Here is a 9,733-nt window from a genome sequence, read left to right on the forward strand (position 1 = left end):
GAGAGGCTGCTATTTCCGGAGCTGGTCCGTGGAGATGACTGATGAATGACTGGACAAAATTCTGATTAATGCTTCATAATTAGGAGTCACTTCTACTTCAGGAGCTTTTTATAAGTCCACAGTGTTGACCCCACTACCTTCTTTTTCCCTTGGTAATTGCTGAAGTTTGATAGGCACTGTGTTTGTTGCCTATAACATATGGCTCATTGAATCTGAGTTGGGGAAAGAAGGACCAGATTCCTAATTATGAGCATGCCACAAATCTGAAACCTGAATAAATAGGAAACAAGGAAAATGCTGCTGACCCAGAAAACATACTGGTATACAGTGGTTGTAGCAGAATGCAACTATTTCCAGAAATGCTCGAATATCCCTTCTTTACGTTTTGCTCTTTATTTCAATCACAGGAGGCATACAAAGATTAGACAGAGATTTGCTTTTATCTCTGTGATTTCTGCAAGTCTGGACACTGGATGCCTGATACTTAGTCTCTTAAAATTCACATAGTCTTACAGTAGGGCACTTTGCATTTCTAATAAGGCAAATGCCGGATTTTCATCTTGTAGATTTTTCTCCATCCTCACCACTGCAGTAATGAAGATACATGTATATATTTTAAAATGCGTGCTTCAATTTTGGATGAATTTTTCTACAGCAGTTAATTTAATAGTACCATTCCTCCTTTGAATTGCCTCTCCTGGGGGAAGAGGGAAGGCAGTAAATGAAATGCACCAATATTCACTCCCCAATTTTGCTGAACATTTTACTTAGAGTGCCAGGCACAGTGCACGGTGTCAAAATGTGTATACAGATGTTAAGACACTGTTTTTCAATTATTTTTTCAGTTTTTTCATTATTTTTTCAGGGTAAGTAAGTATACTTCTATACAATAGAAGTATAAGGTGAAATATGTTGTGGCATATATGTAAGAAAATATTGTTTGATTAATGCCTCTCACTAGACTATAAATGCTATGAATGAAACCTAGCACAGTGATACAACTGGGTGTTCAGTAAATATTAATTATAAATCAGTCAAGGGAAGAATGAAGACGATATGCAGTTATATGGGATTTAGAGAGAAGTTGTGTCTGATTGTGGGATTTTAAAGAGGCTTTTTAAGGAAACGCACTTTTGTTTTAAGTCTTGAATGAATGGATAAGGGTATATAGGTAATAGGCCAAAAAAAAGAAAAAAGCAAGATACAGACTATATTTGGGTGGCACAATTGATCTAGTTTGTTTGAGAAAGTCATATATAATACTTGACATTTTGCAACACATCATAAATTTTATAAAGATACATGAAGAAGAGTCATGTGAGATACACCTCAAAAAGGTGTATTGGGAACAGATCTTAGATAACCTGGATTACAGGCTAATGACTATGACAAAAAGCTGTGCTCTATCAATGTCGGTGAGCTAATTCAAATATCAACCATTTATTCATGACAGGAAATGCTCTCTCTTCTCTGAAATCTCTCAAGAACTCAGGCACCAGTATTAACACACTACAGTGGAAAACAAAAAGTATGATTTTCCCTAGAATTCATTTTCAGGAACAACCTGGAAGGTTACTGAGAATACATATACATGTTAAAATCTTCAATCCCTCTACCTTTATCATTTGGGCAGCTTGCCAGCTATAACAAAAAATAATGCAGAAATTTAATTTAAGGACTGCTATCAATGGTGTCTTTATCTGTTCACAATTATTTATCAGAAGACATTAAACATCTCACATACAGGTGTGGTGGTGCTGAGAATGCAAACAGTATCTTCGGAATGGGGTGGCAAAGACCACCAGTCGTTTGTACCAACAGCTGTTCTTCAGTATATTAACATCTTAAAACCCTATCTTTTTGCACAGGAAACAGGGCCAACTGGATACTTCCAAGGATAAAGTATACATTTTCATCTCTCTTTACTAATATAAATATGTGATTTAAAATTTGAGGAGTAATAAAAAGTAATACACAAAGCATCCTAGATTAGGCTGTTGCTAAGGAAATATTCACCTCTCTCCTTTCCGCCCAGAGGAAGATACTTCCACACCTTTCCATGTTGGATTTGACCATGTGACTTGCTTTGACCAATGAGATGTCAGCATACATGACAAGCGCAAAGGCTTGAAGTGTGCCTCTGAGGTTGGGCTTAACCTCTTGCCCTCCTCCCAGTTGCCATGAGAAGAACTTCCAGTGTGTAGTCTTTACCCCTTTGACCCAGGCTGGAAAATGAATACCTCTGGAAAAGCCCTGAGTCCAGCCCTCAGCCAGAGCATGGAGCCACTGAACTCCAGCTATCACACAAACGTGTGAACAAGAAATAAATGCTAGAGTTTGTGACTGTTAGTCATCCAGCATTAGTTGACTAATGCCATCTTCTTCAGACTCCATTCAAAATTGTCAAACTTTTATACATCAAGAACTACAGACTGCGGTTTTTAACCACCCCCAAATCAACCTGTTAGTACCAGTAAAGGGACTTAAAGATATGAACAGTTAATTCATATTTTCCCTATAATATGCTCATGTAATTAAGATCAGAATTGAGTTTTGTGTCTGGGCAATCCTTTCTACGTCTATTGGCTTTTACAACTGCGACAGTTTCAAACAGAACTCACAGACCCAGTTTGTCTGGAAATGTGGTGATAAAGTAACCAACTGCCTTTGCAGTTGTGACCACCAGAGCTTTTGAAGATTTCTTCTCTATTTATGAACTTGGAAACAAGAGTCTGTCTCCTCACACCATTTATTCCTGATTTCCCTCATCCTTAGCAACTGACATGACAATCATTCTTGTTGAGAACATTAATAGCTACTTTACCACAGGTAATGGCAATAAAAGAGGTACAGATTATTGCAAAATAGGCAATCCTTCTCAAGAGAGCTCTCTTTGTTTTATTATTCTGTCCGTAAAACTTTCCAGCCCCTGGAATCTGATGTGGTCTTTCTTCTCCTTGGAGGCTACTGGCTCAGATATGCATGTGCTCTTCTCATCTTCCCAAATAAAGCTCTTCTTTATTTCTTCAGCTCTCCTAGTTCTCCCCTCTTCCGTCACTGCACATATGTGAACGTATTTTTCCTCTGGGGTCCTGATTTACCAACAGTGGCTCCAGACACGTGGCAGTGGTCCCACAGGGCTAACAGTTTTCTGTTGGCCCCTCTGTGAGCTCACACGTTGTGACCTGTGTACTCAGCTCCTCATGGTCCGTGCAACAGAATTAGTGATTCTCCATCTACTCTTCTCATTTCCTCCTTCTGAATCTAGCTCCTTCTCTTTCCTGTAATAAGCCTCTTGCTCGAATACTACATATAATGGCTGTGATTTCCTGACTGAACTTACTTGTTCTTATGGCATTTTCTCCCCCTGTCCTGTCCTGATCCCCTGCCACAACCCCACTGCTCGCTCCCACCAATCAAACTGGAAGGCCTTCCGGAGCTCCTGGGGGTCTTCTGGGATTTTGTGTTTTGGCAGCCTGGGCCCATGGTTCCTTAAGTGCCACAATGAATTTACAGGACCGTTGTGGCAGATACCATTTTTGAGCTGTCGGGGTATAAGCTGCTACTGTAAGCTTCTTGTTTGAAACTAATTATTTAAAAAATGGAACAATTGGGTTTTTCATGTTTTATCTGTTTTTTTGTTATTTAGACCTAATGATGTCATGAAAAGAATTGACACACTGAGAACATTATGAACCTAGGAAGGCTAAGAACCTCTGCAGACTAGTAAGGACTCGTGATGTAAGAACAGTTTAGAACGAACACAGAGTAAGAGCGAGGCTCCCCCCACACACCCCCATAAAGCCCCTGACTGTCACACAAAGAGATGGGCTAATCAGGACACAGAACTTTTTCCTAGAACCAAGCTCCTTTGAGACAGCCAAACTCCCTGATAAGTCTTTGGGATCTTAGAGCAAAGGAGACTGGAGCCCAATTCTATGAACACACCCCTAAGAATCGGCAAGAGGAGGTCCTAGCCTCACAGAGCTTTACAAATTCCAGCATCACACAGGAGCAGCAGTATGATTCTCAAGAGTGCTAGAACCGAGAGGGAGCAAAGAGATCCTGACAGATCTAAAGACTTCATTCAGGCAGAAATGAAGGATGCATGCTTGATGAGCTATATGGACAGGATGGGGCAATGGTGGTCTTGAAAATGTATGTGCGATCATATGTCCAATTTAGCCCTGATGACTTAGACCCCAGTAAGCCCTGTAGGGCTTAAATGTAACCCAAGGAGAACAGAAGTACAGATAGAGGGAAACCAACCACATTAACCATAGTTAAGTTTCTACCATGCTGGAGGAATGGGTGTGCAAACAGAAATTAAATTGAGTTCTTAAAAAGTAAAGGTCCATTTCTTACACACTTTGATGTATGGACTGAGATTTATAACACCTGTATAAGCTTATAAAATGGAAATCATTTCACCACTTTTTAAGAAGGTGCTGCTTTTAAGAGACCCTGCTTTCTTTTTTGAGAAAAACCTCCTGTCCAAACACCCAGGAGAATTTTTTTTTTTTTATGTCTCTGACGAAGAGAGATTGTGGTCCAAATGAAAACCCACTCAAAACACATCATGCCCACTGCGACATAGTTTATGAATATTAGAACTAAAAAGAGACACTAAGACTTATTGTCTAGTGGTTTTCAAACATTTTAAATTCAGAAACTATTTCCCAGATTGAATATTCTTAGTAGAATATTATTAGATACCCCAAGAGATCAAAGTGGTATTATACTAGCAAAAGTTTATTGACTCAAATTTATAATACTTATTTTAAAAATAACATAAAAATAATAAGGCTATTTTGCAAATGCAAAGATACTAACAATTGGAGGTTATTTCTTTTAAGTATGGTCTTATATCAAACACATGATCTTAAATCAGACACGATGCTCAATTTTTTTCTCTATTTTGTAGTTTCCATTTCCATTGTTTGATTCACAAGGTAAATGACTGAACTGGTACAATTTTCTAATAGCTTATCTTGTTATCTCAGGTTATTACTCAATGTTCTAAGTATCTATTGCAATACAACAAACTATCTTAAAACTTAGTGACTTAAGAAAAATCACAATTCCTGGGGCACCAGGGCAGCTCAGTCATTTAAGTGTCTAACTCTTGATTTTGGCTCAGGTCATGATCTCAGGGTCGTGAGATCAAGCCCCATGATGGGCTCCAAGCTGAGCATAGAACCTGCTTAAGATTCATTCTCCCTCTCTCTCTGCCTCTCTCCCGACCAAAAAAAATCAGAAGTCCCCTTTAAGTCCAGAATTCAGACAGAGAGCATGGATGGTTGATTCTGCTTAATGTGGCATTAACTGCAGTCATTTTTCAGTGTCCCTCAGCTGATAGAGGACCTTGTGTGGAGGAACCAAAATTACTTCACTCACATGTTTGATTCTTGCTGGGAACAGCTGGTAGGTAGGCTTAGCTGAGTCCTTCCCCCTCTCCATGCAGACTCAGGGTCTCTCCGTGTGTTTACTCCAGCAGGGTAGTCAACTTTCTTGCATAGTAGCCCAGGAATCCAAGAGTGAGCTTTCCAAGAAGCCTGGGAAGAAACTGGAAGTCTTCTTGTGACCTGGTTTCAGAATTTCAGAAATCCTTTCCAATATATTCCGGTGATCAAATAAGTCCCTATGACTTGCCCAAGTTCAAGGGTGAGGAGGAATGGACTCTACTTCTCACTGGGAAAATGGCATGTCCATTCAAAGAGCTGAAAGAATTGATGGTGGACCCTTTAGAAATAGCTACCACATTCAGGAAAACAAATCAAGATGTTGAAAGAAAAGTGGAGTTTCAATATTTAGTAAGTAATAATAGCTCCAAAAATTTCTTAATGGGTAAATGTTCAATGTGGAGAGAATCAGTGAACAGGTTTTTCAGGCTGTCATTGCCTGGTGGAAAAACAGTTTTTGAACATACATTGTTACATTAGGACACATTTCAATGGTGTCTTTTTTTTTAAAACCCTGGGCTTAAAGAACAATTTTGTCCAATATTTCTTAAAATTCACAAAATAATCAGATTTGTGTTATTTTGTATATTGAGTTTAAATTTTGTTTCCATTTCTTTATGGACACTTTAATCTGTAGCTATACTTCCTCTGGAGCTTGAATTGCCAAACTAACATGGGCTAGTTCATGTTCTATAACTCACTGTCTATATCATTACAAATAATCCTGAAAAGCCAGCAATTGAAAATGTAAGCTTTAATAAGATTGAGATCAGTGTGGCACTATCTAACACTGTGTGCAAAGATGACAGAATCTTTTTAGAAGCTAGCACTTGCCTTATACAAAATATGATAACTAAGTACATTTTGACAATTTTTCTGAGTCACCAGTCCTTTGGTGCTCTTTTGCCCCATCACAGCTCTTACACAGCCGTTGAAGATACTCTGACATTAGTGGTATTTGAAAACTGATTTTAACTCTAATCATTTCCTTCTGGTTCCTACGAATCATGTGTTTGACAGCATTGCATCTTCTTCCTATACACACGTCAGAACAAACCATAAATTAAGCAAAACTGAGATCCACAGTATTGGCAATATCATCCATGGAACTGTAAAGAATCCATATCACTTCAGCTTCCTTGCTAATACATCACGTTCAACTGATATATTCTTAAATCCTCTCTAGACTCTGTTATCAGAGAATGTTACCGATCAACACCAGATTTGTTATTGTGTTGTATGTTATTTATTGCTGTATAACAAACCACTCCAAATATTCGTGGCTTAAAATGACAATTTTTTTTTACAATTTTTTTTATAATTATCTTTTTCACAGGCCTATGAATTAACTGGTCCAGTCTTCTGCCAGTGGTGCCTGGTTCACTCCGGTGGCTGAGTTGATCAGGTGACTTTCCCTGGGCCAGACAATCTAAGATGGTCTTACTCATGTCTTGGGTTTTGGTGTTAACTGTTAATTAAGCTGTTCTTTTTGTGTTTTCCCACCATTCAGTAGCTAACTAGGTTTCTTTACATGGTGGCCAGAGCATTCCAAGAGGGAAAGACAAGAGATCCATGCCTTTGGAGGCCTCACCTCTGTACAGTGTAACTTCAAGCAACCTTGTATTAGTCTAACCAAGCCATACGGCAAAGTTCAGGTTCAAGGGATGGGAAAATAGACTGCATCTCTTGATGGGAGGAGCTATCCAGTCGTGAAAGAATCTGGAATCCTTCTGTCTATATTCACAAAATTTCATTTCCAAATGGTGTTGCAACTTGTCATAGGACAGAGAAATATCTTGCAAAACCTCATTACATATATCACATTGAAGATTTAAGCATTCTTATTATCACAAAGGTAAGTCCCAGTGATAAATAATGGTAAGGAAAAAAAATAGTGCTTCTAAGTTTTCATCTCTTTACTGATACCTTAACCTGTAACTCTAATTTATTAGCACCCTGAGCTGCCAAACAAATACAGACTTGTATCATAGTGACTTTGAAGAGGATTTTCTGCATATTGCTTTCATTTTGCCTACTGCTGTCACTTTGGTCGATAAAATCTGAAAATACATTTAGTTCTTTACAGTATGATTCGTTTTATTCTGAGTCTAATCAACACAGCAAGTCTATCCTAAAATGTGGGCCTGATCAATATTATCATTTCCATCTGCACATTTGCTTTTCAGATGTCCTGCTTTTAATCAACAACCCATTTTTTGGGGTGCCTGGGTGGCTCAGTGGGTTAAGCCACTGCCTTCAGCTCAGGTCATGATCTCAGGGTCCTGGGATTGAGTCCCGCATCGGGCTCTCTGCTCAGCAGGGAGCCTGCTTCCCTCTCTTTCTCTGCCTGCCTCTCTGTCTACTTGTGATCTCTCTCTGTCAAATAAATAAATAAAATCTTTAAAAAAAAAAAAAACATTTTTAGTTGCAGGATGAATTATCCCACCTCACCTAAAATGTGTGTGTGTGTGTGTGTGTGTGTGTGTGTGTGTATAAAAGTTAAACACAAAGCACCTCAAACATGGAACAGTTTTATCAAAAAGATCAAGTAACAAGCCTTCAAAGTGAAAAAGGAAGCATATAAACATACTGCCAAGTGCATTATTGAAAAGAGATGTAGAAGGGCACCTGGGTGACTCAGTCGGTTAAGCATCTATCTTTGGATCAGGTCATGATCTCAGGGTCCTGGGATTGAGCCCCATGTTGGGTTCCCTGCTCAGCAGGGGGTCTGCTTCTTCCTCTGCTCCTCCCCCTGCTTGTGTTCTCGCTCGCTCTCAAAGAAATAAAATCTTAAGGAAAGGAAAGGAAAGACTTGTAGAAAGTAGTCACTCTGGACACTGCCACTGGTGATTTCATGGTGACTGGAAACCAGCCAGGCACATATGTATACCACTGGTTTGTCATTTCTTTGATGGCAGCCTCTGTATTTAGTTCTACCATCTCCTGAGAGGAACCTGGGCCAAAATTTGCAGAATTTTCAAGAATTATGTTATTCTTAGTGCATGACACATTTATAAGGCAGTCAAACTTAAGAACAGGATGTTTTATTACGGGGTTAACACACAAAAAAAGAAGTTAATGTGATCATGTCTGGGTGGTCTCAAATATGTTAAAATTTGGGATTTAACAACCTGAGTTTGTACCAATTGAATTTTTAATAGTCCAAAAGTTCCTTTTGGAATTTGAATCAAATGTTATTAGAATGTCTGTAGCAGTATGAAAATCACTATTTTGGTCAAAACATAAGTTATAAGTAGACAACATAACAAAAGAAGCTGAGAATGCTGCTCAAGGATTAAGTAGCTGGGGCAAAACTCCAGGTCATGGAACTCCTAGGTCATCATCTTACTAGACTTGACTATCCCCTAGCTCTGATTTCTATCTAACATTTGTTCTCCTGTCCTTTGACCTCAAATATCTAAAGAAGTTTGGAAAGAGAACTTTTGTTAAGATCAAACATAACACTATAATTCACATCTCCCAGAACTAAAAATGACTTTAAAAAATTACTCTTCCTATCAAGTTGTGTAGATGTATATAACGTAATATATCACAAGGAAGGTTCATTACCATTACTATTCCCCTCAGGCCAAGACAAAGTAAATCCTCCTTTTAGTTTCCATTTGCTTTAAGTTCTTAAATTAAATGAATTGGGGTGAAGAGCTCTTGCTAACATAAATTTTCGAATTATATTCTGATTTTAGGGTTCCAATTCCCACCAAACTCTTTATTGATTTAATTCCTCCAATACAATCCAGGTGGATGTAATAAAGGTTTACTCTGCCAAATTTTCAAAAAGGACAATCTTCTACTCCCTCAAAAATATAGAATTATTACCTTCCTGAGCACACCTCAAAAACCTTATGCCAAAAGCTGAAGAAAAGAAATATCTAGTGTTGAGGGGATTTTAGGAAACCAGGTACTGTAAATTTGTTTAATATTTCTAGAGTGCTAGTAAGCAATAAATATTTTAAAAAGTCTTTAAAATTGTGCAGTTCCTTTGAGCTATTTTATTGCGAGAAATTTAACTTAATGAAATAATCTCCCTGTGTATATAAATTTCCTATAAATATGTTATTCACAATATGTTTTTTCATATCATCAAATTAGCAATTACCTAAATGTCCAAGAGTACAAAACTAGTTAAGTAAACTATATTATGTCTACAAACAAGCCAGTAGTCAATAGTGACTAGGATCTTAGTAGTCAAATTGATACAAATCTGGGTTCAAGTCACAGACTATCTGTGTGACAATGAGGAAGTTATTTAA

This window comes from Lontra canadensis, unplaced genomic scaffold, assembly GCF_010015895.1.
Source record: "Lontra canadensis isolate GAN:19392208 unplaced genomic scaffold, GSC_riverotter_1.0 scaffold9, whole genome shotgun sequence".
Classification (NCBI taxonomy): Eukaryota; Metazoa; Chordata; class Mammalia; order Carnivora; family Mustelidae; genus Lontra; species Lontra canadensis.